The sequence below is a fragment of the Ranitomeya imitator genome, chromosome 1 (assembly GCF_032444005.1).
Source record: "Ranitomeya imitator isolate aRanImi1 chromosome 1, aRanImi1.pri, whole genome shotgun sequence".
NCBI classification, from domain to species: Eukaryota; Metazoa; Chordata; class Amphibia; order Anura; family Dendrobatidae; genus Ranitomeya; species Ranitomeya imitator.
Window position 1 is genome coordinate 1,215,220,275 of NC_091282.1, and position 15,887 is coordinate 1,215,236,161.

Here is a 15,887-nt window from a genome sequence, read left to right on the forward strand (position 1 = left end):
CTCATAGATCACTCATGGCTCTCACATGGCTCGCACATGGCTCTCACATGGATTGCATATGGCTCTCACACAGCTCACACATGACTCTCACACAGATCACACATGGCTCTCACATAGCTCACACATGGCTCTCACACAGATCACACATGGCTCTCACATAGCTCACACATGACTCTCACACAGATCACACATGGCTCTCACATAGCTCACACATGGCTCTCACACAGCTCACACATGACTCTCACACAGATCACACATGGCTCTCACATAGCTCACACATGGCTCTCACACAGATCACACATGGCTCTCACACGGCTCGCATATGGCTCTCACACGGCTCGCACATGGCTCTCACACGGCTCACACATGGCTCTCACATGGCTCACACATGGCTCTCACATGGCTCGCATATGGCTCTCACACAGATCACACATGGCTCTCACACGGCTCACACATGGCTCTCACATAGCTCACACATGGCTCTCACACGGCTCACACATGGCTCTCACATAGCTCACACATGGCTCTCACACAGATCACACATGGCTCTCACACGGCTCGCATATGGCCTCACACGGCTCACACATGGCTCTCACATGGCTCGCATATGGCTCTCACACAGCTCACACATGACTCTCACACAGATCACTCATGGCTCTGACACAACTCACACATGGCTCTCACAGCTCACTAGTGGCTCTCACACAGCTCGCACATGGCTCTCACCAGTGGTGTAACTTGAAGCTCATGTGCCACGATGCGAAAGCTCCAACGGGGCCCAAAATATGTTAAATCTTTAATAGCAATAGTCTTTTTCTATAGGCCAAAGGGACTTGTAGAGACCCCTAGGCTCCAGGGCCTGAGTGCAATTGCAACCCCTGCACCTGTTGTAGATACACCCCTGGCTCTCACACAGCTCACACATGGCTCGCAGTCTTTTACACCTGGAATGTCCATATCCAGATGATTGTGGAGGAATACAGCAGGTGAGCTCTTCAGTTGCATCTCACCAACAGTTGGGGGAGTCTCGTCAGTGCCATGAATTGCAATGACTTTATACTAAATGTTTATTTCCCTCCTAGATGCCAGAATCTCGATGCAATGACAGATGTTTTCCCGGGTATAGAAAGTTTGTGTACGGAGGACCTCACTCTTGCTGCTATTTCTGCATGCAATGTCCTGATGGAACAATGTCCAATATAACTGGTGAGAAAGTTCCATGAGAAGACAGAAACATAATGATTAAATATCCTGCAGTAAATAAATAATTAGCATAATGCATGAAATTAATACACGATACTTAGTTAACATATTTTTTGATTAAAAAATGCGAAAGCCATCACACCTCGTCACGGCGACTGTAATTGGGACAGTTCTAACTCTAATAATAAAGACCTTACAGTTTGTCAAGTGACATGTATGTGGATAAGGGCTAAAACGGACTGGGCCCAATTAGTGGACATACAGCCATGGGAGGCCACATCAGTATAATGCCCAGCTTAAAGAAAGGCACCCAAACCTTTAAGTGCACATGGTGCAAACAGAGTGAAGAAAACACAAAGGTATGAACTGAAATACAGACTGGTGTGCATGCAGCTTGTAAGCGCACGTTCACACTGGCCACCGAACAGAAAAAAACAAAGGCAGAAACGTAATGATTAGTGATGAGCGAATACATTCGGCACTATTCGTTACTCGGTGAATAATTAGGTATTCGCCTCGGTATATTCGCGTGACCCGCTCAGCATGTTTGGCACTTTATTTGCAGCCAATGCACATGCTGGGCTGACTTGCCAATCACAGTAATGTGGGAGCCTTCTTTGGTGTGGCAGTACTGTGATTGGCTGGTCTTCCAGCATCATAGGGACTATTTAAAGGTTGCTGGCGCCATCTTGCACATAGTGCAGCCGGAAACAGCATAGGGAAAGCATAGTTTCAGTGCAGGGACAATGAAAGGAGCATAGGGAGAGTGATAGGAGGTTATTGTGAGCGATATTTATTCCAGAAAGCTCTTTTAAGAGCTGAAGATTGTCAAGATTAGTTGTTAGGTGGGGAATAAGTAGGAAGAGATTTAATAGGAGGGAGGGTGAAAGGAAGGCACCCGGGTGTTTTCATCATTGAAAGTACATGCTGCAGATCTCTGCTATTTTCCTCTTAAAATACCTAATATTTGTCTAGCAGTTGTGTGACTGGCGCAATCCGGGTAGAGATAAATCGTACATGACAATTTATCAGGGGCAATAATCTTTATTACTCTGCATTTGGAGTGTGTCAGCAAGCTGATCTTCAAAAAATATAGTTACACATTGCTTGATACAGTGAATTTGTACATAAGACTTTTGTGAGGGTACTTGTGGATAATAAAACCATTTTTTTGGTTTCATAAGTATAACACTTTCTAGATGAGAAAGGGTGACGTTAAGGGACGTGGATGTGATTGTGCCCGCCAAGGCCGTGTGACAGATCTTAAGGTGACAGTATCTTGTTCTAGGTTCCTGTCAAAATTGGTCAGCGCGCTACACCTCTAACAAACCCAGACAACTGTGAGGATGTTGTGGGTTGGGTGGCAGACAAAGGCTACAGTGTGTTGACAAGCAGCACCACAAAGTCTTCCACATGGTCCAGTCTCAGTAGCCAAGAGGCTGGGCCTCTGAATCCTCAACCTAGTCCTACTTCCTCCCACCATCAAGAGTCTCAGAAGACATCTGACCTCAACGCTGGCCACTCCGAGGAACTGTTTACATTCCCTTGTAATTTGCCAGGCCTCTCAACGTGCACCATGAAAGTCGGTCATGAGGAGGTGGAGTGCAGATGATGCCCAAACATTTGAGCACCTAGGGCCAGTAGAAAGTCAGTTTGGAGAAGGTCAATTGATGCCTGAAGAGGTGGAGGATAATCATGAGGCACAGTTGCCATTAGGTCAGCCTCAAATCGCAACTTAGAAGGAGGATCAAATTGAGGAATTGGAAGCCGACATGGTTGATGATGAGGCCACTGATCCAACTTGGCACAGTGGCACACGTAATGAGCACAGCAGTGCAGAGAGGTAGAACACGGTCAATTATTCAGCAGAGCCCCCCCACTCGGCTAGATAACAGGCCAAGGGTGCATTGTTCCCCTGTATGGCAGTTTTTTCTGAAATTCCTGCAGACAAAACAACTGTAATTTGCAACTTCTGACAAACCAAGCTAATAAGAGGCAAGAACATTGCCAACCCGAGCACTATCAGCATGCGAAAGTACATGGCAGTCCCTTTCACTGTGTTACGGCCCTCCCAATCTGCTGACCATGAAGCAGGCGCTGATGTCTCCTGCCCACAACCAGTGGTTGCACACACACAACAGTCAGCAACCACGTCCAGTTCTTTGTTCCAGTGCAGCGCTCAGTTGTCCCTGCTCCAGACATTTACTAGAAAGTAGAAATATCCCACAGACTCAATCACTAAACACCCACAAAATGCCAGGTTGCTAGCTCTGGAAATGTTGTCGCTTCGACTTGTGGGAACTGAGTCTTTCCACAACCTCTTGGCGGTGGCAGTCCCACGGTACTCTATTCCCAGCTGACACTATTTTTCCCAGTGTGCCGTCCCCGTGTTACATAAGCAGGAGTTACGCAATCTCAGTCGTGCTCTGGCCAACGACGTCACAGTGAAGGTCCATCTACCCACAGAAACGTGGGCAAGTTCTTATGGACAGGGGTCCCAACTTCCATCAGGGTTTCAGTCTCCTTGTATTCCACTTCCTGTCTCTCTCCTCCTCCTCAGTGGAACTAACCTCCCCATCACTCCCCAGCTGGGAAGTCTGCCACATTGCCTTGGCGAAGCGACAACACGCTCTGCTGAAGCTCATCTGTTTAGGTGATAAAGCTCAAACGCAGATGAGCTGTTGAAAGGGATAAAAGAACAGACCAATCAGTGGCTCTCCCCGCTGAACCTCCAACCAGGACTGGTTGTGTGCGATAATGGGCGGAACTTGTTGGCGGCTTTAACCCCTTAAAGACCAGAGGTTTTTTTGGTTTTGCGTTTTCGTTTTTAGCTCCCCTTCAATATGGCCATGTGAGGGCTTATTTTTTGCGGGATGAGTTGTACTTTTGAAAGACACCATTGGTTTTAACATATCATGTACTGGAAACCAGGAAAAAAATTCCAAGTGTGGTGAAATTGCAAAACTAGTGCAATCCCGCAGTTGTTTTTTTTAATCATGTTTAGCGATGAGCGAGTACCGTAATATAATCGCTATACTCTTAACAAGTACTTCATAAAAATCACATATTCGTTCCGAATAGCGAGTACAATGGAAGTCAATGGGAAATGCCTGCGGAAAGGGCTGAAATGGGAGGGAAAATGATGAAACAGAATGGGGAGAGCCTGGAGAATATGCCTGCATGTATCTCTGACTCACATATGGTTTCTGGGAATAAGTTTGTTGCAGTATTACACCACTTTTACAGATACACAAGAACAGCTACCAAACCTTAACTAAATTGCATTTAACACACCAAAAGGGTTAAAAAACAGTTTTTCCTGCATAATCACTTGTATATAAGGCTAAGTAAACCAGAGAACCAAAAATTTCCCTTCTAGTGTTTGTTCACACGTACTGTTGTTTTTTTTGCCTTTTACAATTGTGAGGGCCCTGACTTACACATTTTGTCGGTCCCTCTGTCATACATCATTTTTAGTTAGCTATTCCCCAGCACTTTACAAGGCCAGCTACAATGAACCAGTAGGTATGTTAATGGAGCACCCCCAGACGAAGGGCCGCGGGGTACTCGGCACCGGGTCTCTCAGTCTCAGTTCTCGGGGTGTCACGGTGGCTAGACCCGACCCATGGTCCTGCTATGGGGCGTCCAATTAAAAGGTGGATGATAAGTGTGGGCAAGTTGCGATGAATAACGAGGACACAGGGTTGCAGTCTCTTTACCTCTTTACTGAAGGCTTCGGGATCTGCAATCCAGAGCACTGCTAACAGGGCTGTCTGAGACCGGCCGGTCCGAAGGCACATCCAGAGTTCCCTTTGCAGGTGGAAATCAGTGCCTTCCTACTTGCGCCTGTGTGTTGTAGTACCTCCCTGCTGAGCACCACGGGATAGTCCTCACATCTCTTATCTCTGTTCCTGATGTTCTCTATCGCTTCGTCCCCCAGTGTGGATAGGACTCACCCGTATGACGGGTAGGCCTGGAGTTATTCCGGGACCCTAGAGACGCCCCTCTCCCACAATTGCCTCCTATGTCTGCTTAGGTGATTTAGGTGAGACAGCCAACCTAAAGTTAACTGCCCAGCCGTGGTTGGAGTAGTGCGTAGAGCTGATTACTCCCTTGGTGTTCCGGTCACCGGCTACGCGCCTCAGAAGGATGTTGGCACGATCTCAGGGGCACGACTCCTCCTGGTTATCTCCTTTGTGCTGCAATCTCGTTTGTCACTTCTCCACAATATACCTCGTTTCTTGTCCTTTCTTAGGATACCGCTGCAAGGAAGTCTGGCACGGTTCCGTAACGATCTGTCTCTTGCCAGGCCACTGTCAGGATCCCACCCCTGACAGGGACCTTTCTGAATCCTCCCAAGCAACGCTCTCCTCTCACTAGATGTTGCCTGGGCAAAACCCAGTCAGCTTCTCCTCAAAATTCCCCTCCAACCCCCAGTTTTACCAGAGTGTGAGGAGTGGCCTAATACATAGCACCCTTTGCTCCCCCTGGTGGCTGAAGTGTGAAGTGTAGTGTGTGACTGATACTTGGTCAGGTGAACTCTTTTAATGCAATCAGACGTAACATCACTCCCCTTAGTGGCAGAGCGACATTACTGCAATGACCAGGACTCTGGGGCGCTGCACTCCCCCCAGGTTAAATCCAGTACTCCCGGACTGGGGAAGAAGAACAACAATACATGTTAGTAAAAGACATACAAATTTTTTAAATGCTGTAAACAAGTAAATATAACAATGCTTCCCTTTATGGGAGGTGAGGACACTTGAACGTCACAAACAGAAACATATTTAAATATTTTAAATAGCATTCTAATTTACTGACTATAAATAACTTCCATTACCCAGCCGGGTATTCTATCTATTAAGTGCAAGTTTTGAACAATAATTTAACTTTTCCTTTAAGGACGTATAGGCTGAACCCACTAAAGGCTTACCATAAAAACGCTATAGTACAAATTTAACTTTTTCTTCCTTTCTCTGACTTCACATATGCAGGACCGCCTAGCTACTCGTCTAGGCCTACTGCATCTTTCCTTCTATAAACTCAATTTTTATTCACAGTATCAAACTTTCTAACTTCAACATTATTAACATTTTCTTTATTTTCTAAGTGCAAATTTTTCTAACCATCTCTCTATGGTTCTTCAGAGGACTCACTAACCCCTACGGGTTCACTTTATTGAAACTCGGTTTTCAATTCTTTCCTGTCCTCAATCTCTAAAGTCATCATTAAACATTTTCCTATTACTCCTTAAATAACTACACCCTATTCTCTGTAGAGCATTATCACTATTTAACTTTCTTTACACAACATTATACTAAGTGCTACATGTAAACATTCCCTTTAAGAGGGATCCACGTCTCTTTGAGGTAGTGCAGATCTTCACTCTGCAAGTCCGTTTAAAAGCAAGAACTTCTGGGCTGTAGTCAGGAACAGTCTCTTCAAAAAGTTCTTCTTTCCGTAAAACCAGTAGGGGGCACCTTTAAGAAGGTGCGAACTATTTACAGTACAGTTTGTGAACAATTCACCATCCATGATTCGGCAGTCTTTGTAAACATTAATGAACTTGGTGCAAAAACAAAAGCAAAAGCAATAGGGATCCCGGGTAAACAAAGGTATCCCTTTAAGGACAACCCTGGTCGGGTATTAGCAACAAAAACAGCAAGAAGACAAACAGTTAACTATTTACATATTCGGTTCTCCGAGGTTTATTCTCATAGTCGGTTGCAAGGCATCAGTGGATAGCGAACACCTCCTGACCGGGGAAGCGTTGGTTCCGTGTTCTCGTCTGATGCGGAATCAGTGTCATGGGTTCGTCTCTCAGGTGCGGCCAGGTCACCTGGGGTCTGGATTCGAATGTCAGTTTTGGTAGCAAGTTCAGTAGCGACAATAATGCACACAGTGGTAGTAGTATTGGGGTTTGTCAAGTCCAAGTTAGTCGTGGTCAGGACAGCAGGTGGCGCTGCGACAGGGCCTACCATTAGTTCCTCAGTCACCGGGGCAGGGTCGTTCTTCATACCTCCTTCAGATGGGGTCCCTCCGATGCCGGCCTGCTCCGTCTCCGCTGGGATCTGGAATGCTGGTTGCAGGGCCTTGCGCTGCGTCGTTGTCATCTCTGTTTGCAGCATCTCGCTTTCTGGCAGGGCCTCGCTTTCTGACTTTGGAGCGCTGGGACTTCTTTCTTGCTCCAGACCTGATGAGGCTGCCGACAGACGTCTGGTGAGGCCCCCGATGAAGGTCTTCTTCCACCCAGCCTCAGTGCTCAGGTGTGTCCGCCGAATTTGGTCGCTGAGCTTGTCCACTCCGGCCTGCAGGAGGTCAGGGCCAACAGGTGATGCCTGGCCGCGGTATCTCTCTGGGTAGCTGGGGGAGTCCTCTGCTCCGACCCCACACTCTGATCCCGGGTGGCTAGCCATGGCGTCTCCCACGTGGCTGGCTCCTTCTTCCTCGTCCTTTTCCTGCTCTCTCCTTCGTGGGTGGTTTCGTTTTCTTTGTCTCCGCCCTCCATTGAGGATCAGGAGGCGGATCTCGGCTTCTGACGGACACGTCCTCAAGGTACAGAAATATTTAGATTGGGCGGCCATTTTTTTCCGCGGTCTTCAGCTTGTTCACGCCCACTCCATGCCCTTCTTCGTCTCCTGCGCTCCCTGTGGCGCTGTAATGGCGGCGGTTTTGGCGGGAACTTTTGGCGGCAAGCGGCAATACACAGTCTTTGCAATAAATCACAGTTCAAGCACAATTCAGACACAATTCCAAGGCACACATGACCTGATTTTCAGGCTTAAGTAGATCCTGTTCGTGACGCCAAGTTTGGAGCGCCCCCAGACGCAGGGCCGCGGGGTACTCGGCACCGGGTCTCTCAGTCTCAGTTCTCGGGGTGTCACGGTGGCTAGACCCGGCACGTGGTCCTGCTAAGGGGCATTCAATTAAAAGGTGGATGATAAGTGTGGGCAAGTCGCGATGAATAACGAGGACACAGGGTTGCAGTCTCTTTACCTCTTTACTGAAGGCTTCGGGATCTGCAATCCAGAGCACTGCTAACAGGGCTGGCTGAGACTGGCCGGTCCGAAGGCACATCCAGAGTTCCCTTTGCAGGTGGAAATCAGTGCCTTCCTACTTGCGCCTGTGTGTTGTAGTACCTCCCTGCTGAACACCACGGGATAGTCCTCACAACTCTTGTCTCTGTTTCTGATGTTCTCTCTCTCTTCGTCCCCCAGTGTGGATAGGACGCGATGAATAACGAGGACACAGGGTTGCAGTCTCTTTACCTCTTTACTGAAGGCTTCGGGATCTGCAATCCAGAGCACTGCTAACAGGGCTGGCTGAGACCGGCCGGTCCGAAGGCACATCCAGAGTTCCCTTTGCAGGTGGATATCAGTGCCTTCCTACTTGCGCCTGTGTGTTGTAGTACCTCCCTGCTGACCACCACGGGATAGTCCTCACAACTCTTGTCTCTGTTTCTGATGTTCTCTCTCTCTTCGTCCCCCAGTGTGGATAGGACTCACCCGTATGATGGGTAGGCCTGGAGTTCTTCCGGGACCCTAGATACGCCCCTCTCCCACAATTGCCTCCTATGTCTGGCTAGGTGATTTAGGTGAGACAGCCAACCTAAAGTTAACTTCCCAGCCATGGTTGGAGTAGTGCGTAGAGCTGATTACTCCCTTGGTGTTCCGGTCACCGGCTAAGCGCCTCAGAAGGATGTTGGCATGATCTCAGGGGCACGACTCCTCCTGGTTATCTCCTTAGTGCTGCGATCTCGTTTCTCACTTCTCCACAATATACCTTGCTTCTTGTCCTTTCTTAGGATACCACTGCAAGGAAGTGCAGGCACGGTACCGTAACGATCTGTCTCTTGCTAGGCCACTGTCAGGATCCCACCCCTGACAGGGACCTCTCTGAATCTTCCCAAACAACGCTCTCCTCTCACTAGATGTTGCCTGGGCAAAACCCAGTCAGCTTCTCCTCTAACTTCCTATCCAACCCCCAGTTTTACCAGAGTGTGAGGAGTGGCCTAATTCATAGAACCCTTTGCTCCCCCTGGTGGCTGGAGTGTGAAGTGTAGTGTGTGACTGTGATACCTGGTCAGGTGAACTCTTTTAATGCAATCAGACATAACATCACTCCCCTTAGTGGCAGAGCGACATTACTGCAACGACCAGGACTCTGGGGCGCTGCAGACACCCAATAATTAAAGGGAACTGAAGAGTCAGAAAGGACACACATATGGTCACTTAAGCACCCCATGACCATGTTCTGCAGCTTCTCCCTCCTTGGCATTGTTACAGGCATAGATAGCCCTTGCTGTTGTGCTGGTTTATTGAAAATTGCCCATTTTGTGCACATTTTCCCCCACCTCTGTTGGACCTGGTGTTCATGTCTCTCCCCATTATTCCTTGGTGTTGAAAACAGCCGCTACCTCTGTCACCAGCATTGTCTGAGGGTGATATTTCAGCAACTGATCTACAACGGCCCTCTTAAACTCTTTGGTGACTCTAAAAGGAGAGAAGGAATATTCCCCTTGTACCGTAGATTAAGAAAGGTGGCCAACCAGTATTGGTTGTTGGATAAAATGTGTATCACATGAGGGTCTTGCCACACACACTTACACATGAACTGTGCCATGTGAGCCAAGCTGCAAAAAAGGCAAATGTTCTGTGTCCCAACAATAGGAACAGTACCCATCCTCTCATCACGCTGAATTGCCTCCTCCTTCTCCTCTCCAGCGATTATGCAGTAATTGTTTCAAGAGATACAGCAGCAGGATGGTTACGCTGATAATAGCCTGATCCCCGCTCACAAGCTTGGTGCAGTACTCGAAGTCCTCAAAAACCTCACAAATGTGAGCGATCCACACCCACTGGACAGTTGTTATGTGTGATGGCTGACTCTCAGTCTGACGGGCATGTTGAAGCTGGTATTCAGCTACTGCCCTCTGCTTCTCACTAATCCTCACCACCATATGATAGGCTGAGTTCCACCGCATGGGCAGGTCGCAAATGAGTTGGTGACATGGCAAATTCAAGCTCTTTTGCAGCACTGTAAGACCAGCAAAAGCGGTAGAGGAATGGTGAAAATGGGCAGTAATACGGTGCACCTTCTCAAGTAGGTAAGGCGACGCAGGGTAACTTTTCAGAAATTTCTGAACAGCTAGGTTCAGCACGTGATCCATGCATGGCATGTGTACCAGCTTGCCGACCTTTAAAGCCGCCACCAGCTTACACCCATTATCACAGAAGACAAGACCGGGTTGGAGATACAGGAGGAAGAGCCACTGATCAGTCTGTTGTTTTAAAACTTGCCACAGCTCTGCTGCAGTGTGTGAATTACGACCCAAACAGATCAGCTTCAGCAGAGCGTGTTGCCGCTTTGCCAATGTGCTGCTGCACAGGTCCCAGCCTGGCAGTGATGGGGAGGGTAATTCAGCAGAGGATGAGGAGCAGGGGGAGGGGAGATAAAAAGTGGAATATGAAGAGGCAGAAACACTGACAGAAGTTGGGCCCACTGTTTTTGGCGTGGGTATGATGTGTGATGTTCCAGTTTGTGCCTTTGTCCCACCCTCCACCAGGTTCACCTAGTGCGCCATGACAGAAATGTATCATCCCTGTCCACAACAACTTGTCCAGGTGACTGTTGTTAGGTGGACCTTCCCAGTTACTGCGTAGGGCACTAACCGCCTTTTTAATCCCTTTACCCCTGAGGGTGGTTTGCACGTTAATGACCGGGCCAATATTTACAATTCTGACCACTGTCCCTTTATGAGGTTATAACCCAGGAACGCTTCAACAGATCCTGGTGATTCTGACATTGTTTTGGGGGGCCATATTCTACTTCATGACAGTGGTAAAATTTCTTTGATATGGCTTGTGTTTATTTGTGAAAAAAATGTAAATTTGGCAAAAATATTGAACATTTTGCAATTTTCCAACTTTTAATTTTCATGCCCTTAAATCACACAGATATGTCAAGCAAAATACTTACTAACATTTCCCACATGTCTACTTTACATCAGCACAATTTTGGAACCAAATTTTTTTTTGTTAGGGAGTTATAAGGGTTAAAAGTTGGCCAGCGATTTCCAATTTTTACAACATTTTTAATTTTTTTTAGAGACCACATCACATTTGAAGTCACTTTGAGGGGTCTATATGATAGAAAATACCCAAAAGTGACACCATTCTAAAAACTTAACCCCTCAAGGTGCTCAAAACCACATTTAAGAACTTTCAGGTGCTTCACATTAATTTTTGGAATGTTTTAAAAAAATGAACAGTTAACTTTTTTTCACAAAAAATGTATTTAGATGCAGTTTTTTTCATTTTTCCAAGAGTAACAGAACAAATTGGACAACAACATTTGTGGTCCAATTTCTCCTGAGTACGCCGATACCCCATATGTGGGGGTAAACCACTGTTTGGGTGCATGGCAGAGCTTGGAAGGGAAGGAGCGCCATTTGACTTTTTCAAACTAAAATTGGCTGGAATTGAGATCGGACCCCATGTCGCATTTGGCAAGCCCCTGATGTGCCTAAACAGTGGGAACCCCCACAAGTGACACCATTTTGGAAACTAGATTCCCTAAGGAACTTATCTAGATGTGTGGTGAGCACTTTGAACCCCCAAGTGCTTTACAGAAGTTTATAACGTAGAGCTGTAAAAATAAAAAAATAATTTTTTTTCCACAAAAATGATCTTTTCACCCCCAGTTTTTTATTTTCACAATCATAACAGGAAAAATTGGATGCCAAAAGTTGTTATCCAATTTGTCCCGAGTATGCCGATACCCTATATGTGGGGGTAAATCACAGTTTGGGTGCATAGCAGAGCTCAGAAGAGAAGGAGCACCTTTTGACTTCTTCAACGCAGAATTGGCTGGAATTGAGATCGGACACCATGTCGCGTTTGGAGAGCCCCTGATGTGCCTAAACAGTGGAAGCCCCCAATTCTAACTCCAACCCTAATCCAAACACACCCCTAACCCTAATCCCAGCGCTAACTATAACCCTAACCACAAACCTAACTCTAACACACCCCTAACCCTAATCCCAACCCTAACCCTAACTTTAGCCCCAGCTCTAACCCTAACTTTAGTACCAACCCTAACTTTAGCCCCAACCCTAACACTAACTTTAGCCTCAACCCTAACCCAAACTTTAACCCAAACCTAACCCTAATGGCAAAATGGAAATAAATACATTTTTTTATTTTATTTTTACCTAACTAAGGGGGTGATAAAGGGGAGGTTGATTTACTATTTATATCGGGTTTTATGTTTGGCAGCTGTCACATGCTAAAAGACGCTTTTTATTGCAAAAAAAATAGTTTTTGCATCACCACATTTTGATTGCTATAGTTTTTCCATATTTTGGCCCACAGAGACATGTGAGGCCTTGTTTTTTGTGGGACGAGTTGACATTATAATTGGTACCATTTTCGGGCACATGGCATTTTTTGATTGCTTTTTATTAGGATTTTTGGGAGGCAGAATGAACAAAAACCAGCAATTCATGAATTTCTTTTGGGTGGGGTGTTTATACTCTAACTATAACTATGTTATATAAAAAATAATTGTTTTTGCATCGCTTTATTCTGAGAGCAATAACTTTTTTTTTTTCGCTGATGATGCTGTGTGACAGCTTTTTTTTTGCGGGACAAGATGACGTTTTCAGCTGTACCATGTTTATTTATATCTGTATTTTTAATAATGTGTTATTCCTCTTTTTTTATGGTGTTCACTGAAGGGGTTAACTAGTGGGACAGTTTTATAGGTCGGGTCGTTATGGACGCGGCGATACTAAATGTGTATGTCTCAATAATATGAATATGCCATGTTTTGAGTACATACCAAAAAGGTCTATAGCGTTTCAGACACATGCCTGTGGGTGATGACAGCCCCCCTTCGCCTGAGGAAAAAACAGTTTTTCTCTTTCTGCCTCTGCCTGCATGTGTAATCCTAAAACCCTCATTTCCCCCTCCTTCAGGAATTTTTATGGCTTGGTCCTGTGAAAGCCAGACTCTGTGTAAAACCCCTCATTCCCCGCCATCTGATACTGGCTAAAACTGGTACAGCAAGCTTGGGATTCTATTGTTCTTTTAAGCTTATGTATATTGGCACCGATCAGGGCTATAGATATTAAAATTATGTATTATGTCCATCGAGTGATCTACAACTCACTGAAATCGTTAGAAGCTAAACCCAACGAGTGCAAGGAGCAGGTTTCTCCATAAGCAGGTCATATAACTATGCTGTGTTTACACTTAAGAGAACACCTGACGTGGTGAGAATCTTGATCATTGTGTCATTCTTATACGAGAGTCATACAGAGAGCTATGTATAAAAATTGTTTGTCATACCTCTAAGAAAGGGGAGGATTCAGCCCCTGAGTGAGGTCACCACAGGGTAGTGCCTTGGTTTTGAGCTGGGAGATAGTTGAGTGGAACATCAGTCTTCCAGTGTCTTTTGTCTGGGGTCTAGCTGCAAGACAGGTGTGATGCATCTAGATGTGTCGCCCATCCCCCACAGCACACGGTCAGCCATGAGATGAAATTATCTGAACGCAATGTAAGTGTTCTCTTCAACTTTAATCCCATTTTAGTTGTAATTGTACTGTACATACGATACTTGTCATCTTTATAATATCTTTTATACTTTTGTAAACACTGCCTACCTTTTTTGGAGTAAAATATATAAAATTACTAGCTTTGTCTCTCCTTACTCTATAACGAACTGTCATGTCCTCTGAGGTGAATTATGCTACTAATCTAGATTGGCTCCGGACATGGTAATAATTTTGAAATCGCTGGTGGCAGTGGATTCGTCCTGTGAGTTTGGAAGTCTTTGTGGCGATTGGCGGCATTGATTATTGTTCCCGCCTGAGTGGGAGTAGTTATATCACCCTTGCTGCAGTGTGCCCATTAGCCAGTACAAAGTAAGGCAGCTTTTCTGGCGACTAATTATCCTAGGTGCAGTACTCTGTCTGACCTGAAGGTGAGGGGGGGCGCTAGAGAGCTGAAAGTTCCAAACTGGAACTGGGAAGTGGGATATAGATAAATCCCCTTCAGAAAGAATCAGGGGCAACCAAACAAATTGGTGAGTGGTGGGGATGACAAAGGTATCCTGCCTGTGAACCGTTACATATTGGTGGCAGAGCGGTGGGATAATAGAGCATTAGTGATCGGGTTTGAGCAATCATTCCTCTCACTAAAAACTTGAACAGTTCTTGAGAGGATTTGGAGCAAATACGTTTTAGAGAACAAGCTCGGTGTATACTAGTCCTGAGACGATGTAGTGTGTACTTGCGATTACCCCCTCAACTGTTCACGGATCTGGGAATCCGCTAGACCGCTCTCAGAGCGCAGTGGACGCAGAAGCCAGCACCAGCGCAGGTGGTGAAGCGGCCAAGTTCCAACCACTGAATGCTGGCCCTACTTGCAACCGGGACAGATTGGACCCCCCACCTGCTGGACACCTTGGAACAACTCCCCGCCGATGACCGTGATGGACATCTGCAGATGATCCAGCAATACCATGAGAGAGCCGAGCGGCAAGCAGAGCGCGAGTACCAGCTGGAGTTAGCCCAACTCCAGGTGCCGAGTGTTATGATAAGGTAATTCAGTACCACAATGGACATAGAGGTCAGAGCACATACAGTGACCTGACAATAACCCAAAAACATAGAACGAGCTCTGAGACATGGGAACTCTGCTGACCGCAATCCCTAATCCTCTCCAACCACACTAGAGGCAGCCGTGGATTGCGCCTAACGCTCCCTATGCAACTCGGCACAGCCTGAGAAACTAGCTAGCTAGAGAAATACCCCAAAGGAAAAGGCAGCCCCCACATATAATGACTGTGAGTTAAGATGAAAAGACAAACGTAGAGATGAAATAGATTTAGCAAAGTGAGGCCCGACTTTCTGAACAGAGCGAGGATAGGAAAGGTAACTTTGCGGTCAACACAAAACCCTACAAAAACCACGCAAAGGGGGCAAAAAGACCCTCTGTACCGAACTAACGGCACGGAGGTACACCCTCTGCGTCCCAGAGCTTCCAGCAAGCAGGAAAAAAACAAATAGACAAGCTGGACAGAAAAAAAAGCAAACAAAATAGCAAAGCAGAACTTAGCTATGCAGAGCAGCAGGCCACTGGAACGATCCAGGAGGAAACAGGTAAAATATTAGAACATTGACTGGAGGCCAGGATCAAAGCACTAGGTGGAGTTAAATAGAGCAGCACCTAACGACTTCACCACATCACCTGAGGAAGGAAACTCAGAAGCCGCAGTACCACTTTCCTCCACCAACGGAAGCTCACAGAGAGAATCAGCCGAAGTACCACTTGTGACCACAGGAGGGAGCTCTGCCACAGAATTCACAACAGCCGAGGTTGTCCCAGTCCAGCGGTAAGCCCAACAGCCCTCAGACCCCTAAACCCGGATCAGAGCACTTTCCTGTGATGGAAAAGGATGGAGACTTACGTAGTTACATAGTTATTAAGGTTGAAGGAAGACTTTAAGTCCATCTAGTTCAACCCATAGCCTAACCTAACATGCCCTAACATGTTGATCCAGAGGAAGGCAAAAAAAACATGTGGCAAAGAGTAAGCTCCACTTTGGGGAAAAAAATTCCTTCCCAGCTCCACATACGACAATCAGACTAGTTCCCTGGATCAACGCCATATCAAGAAATC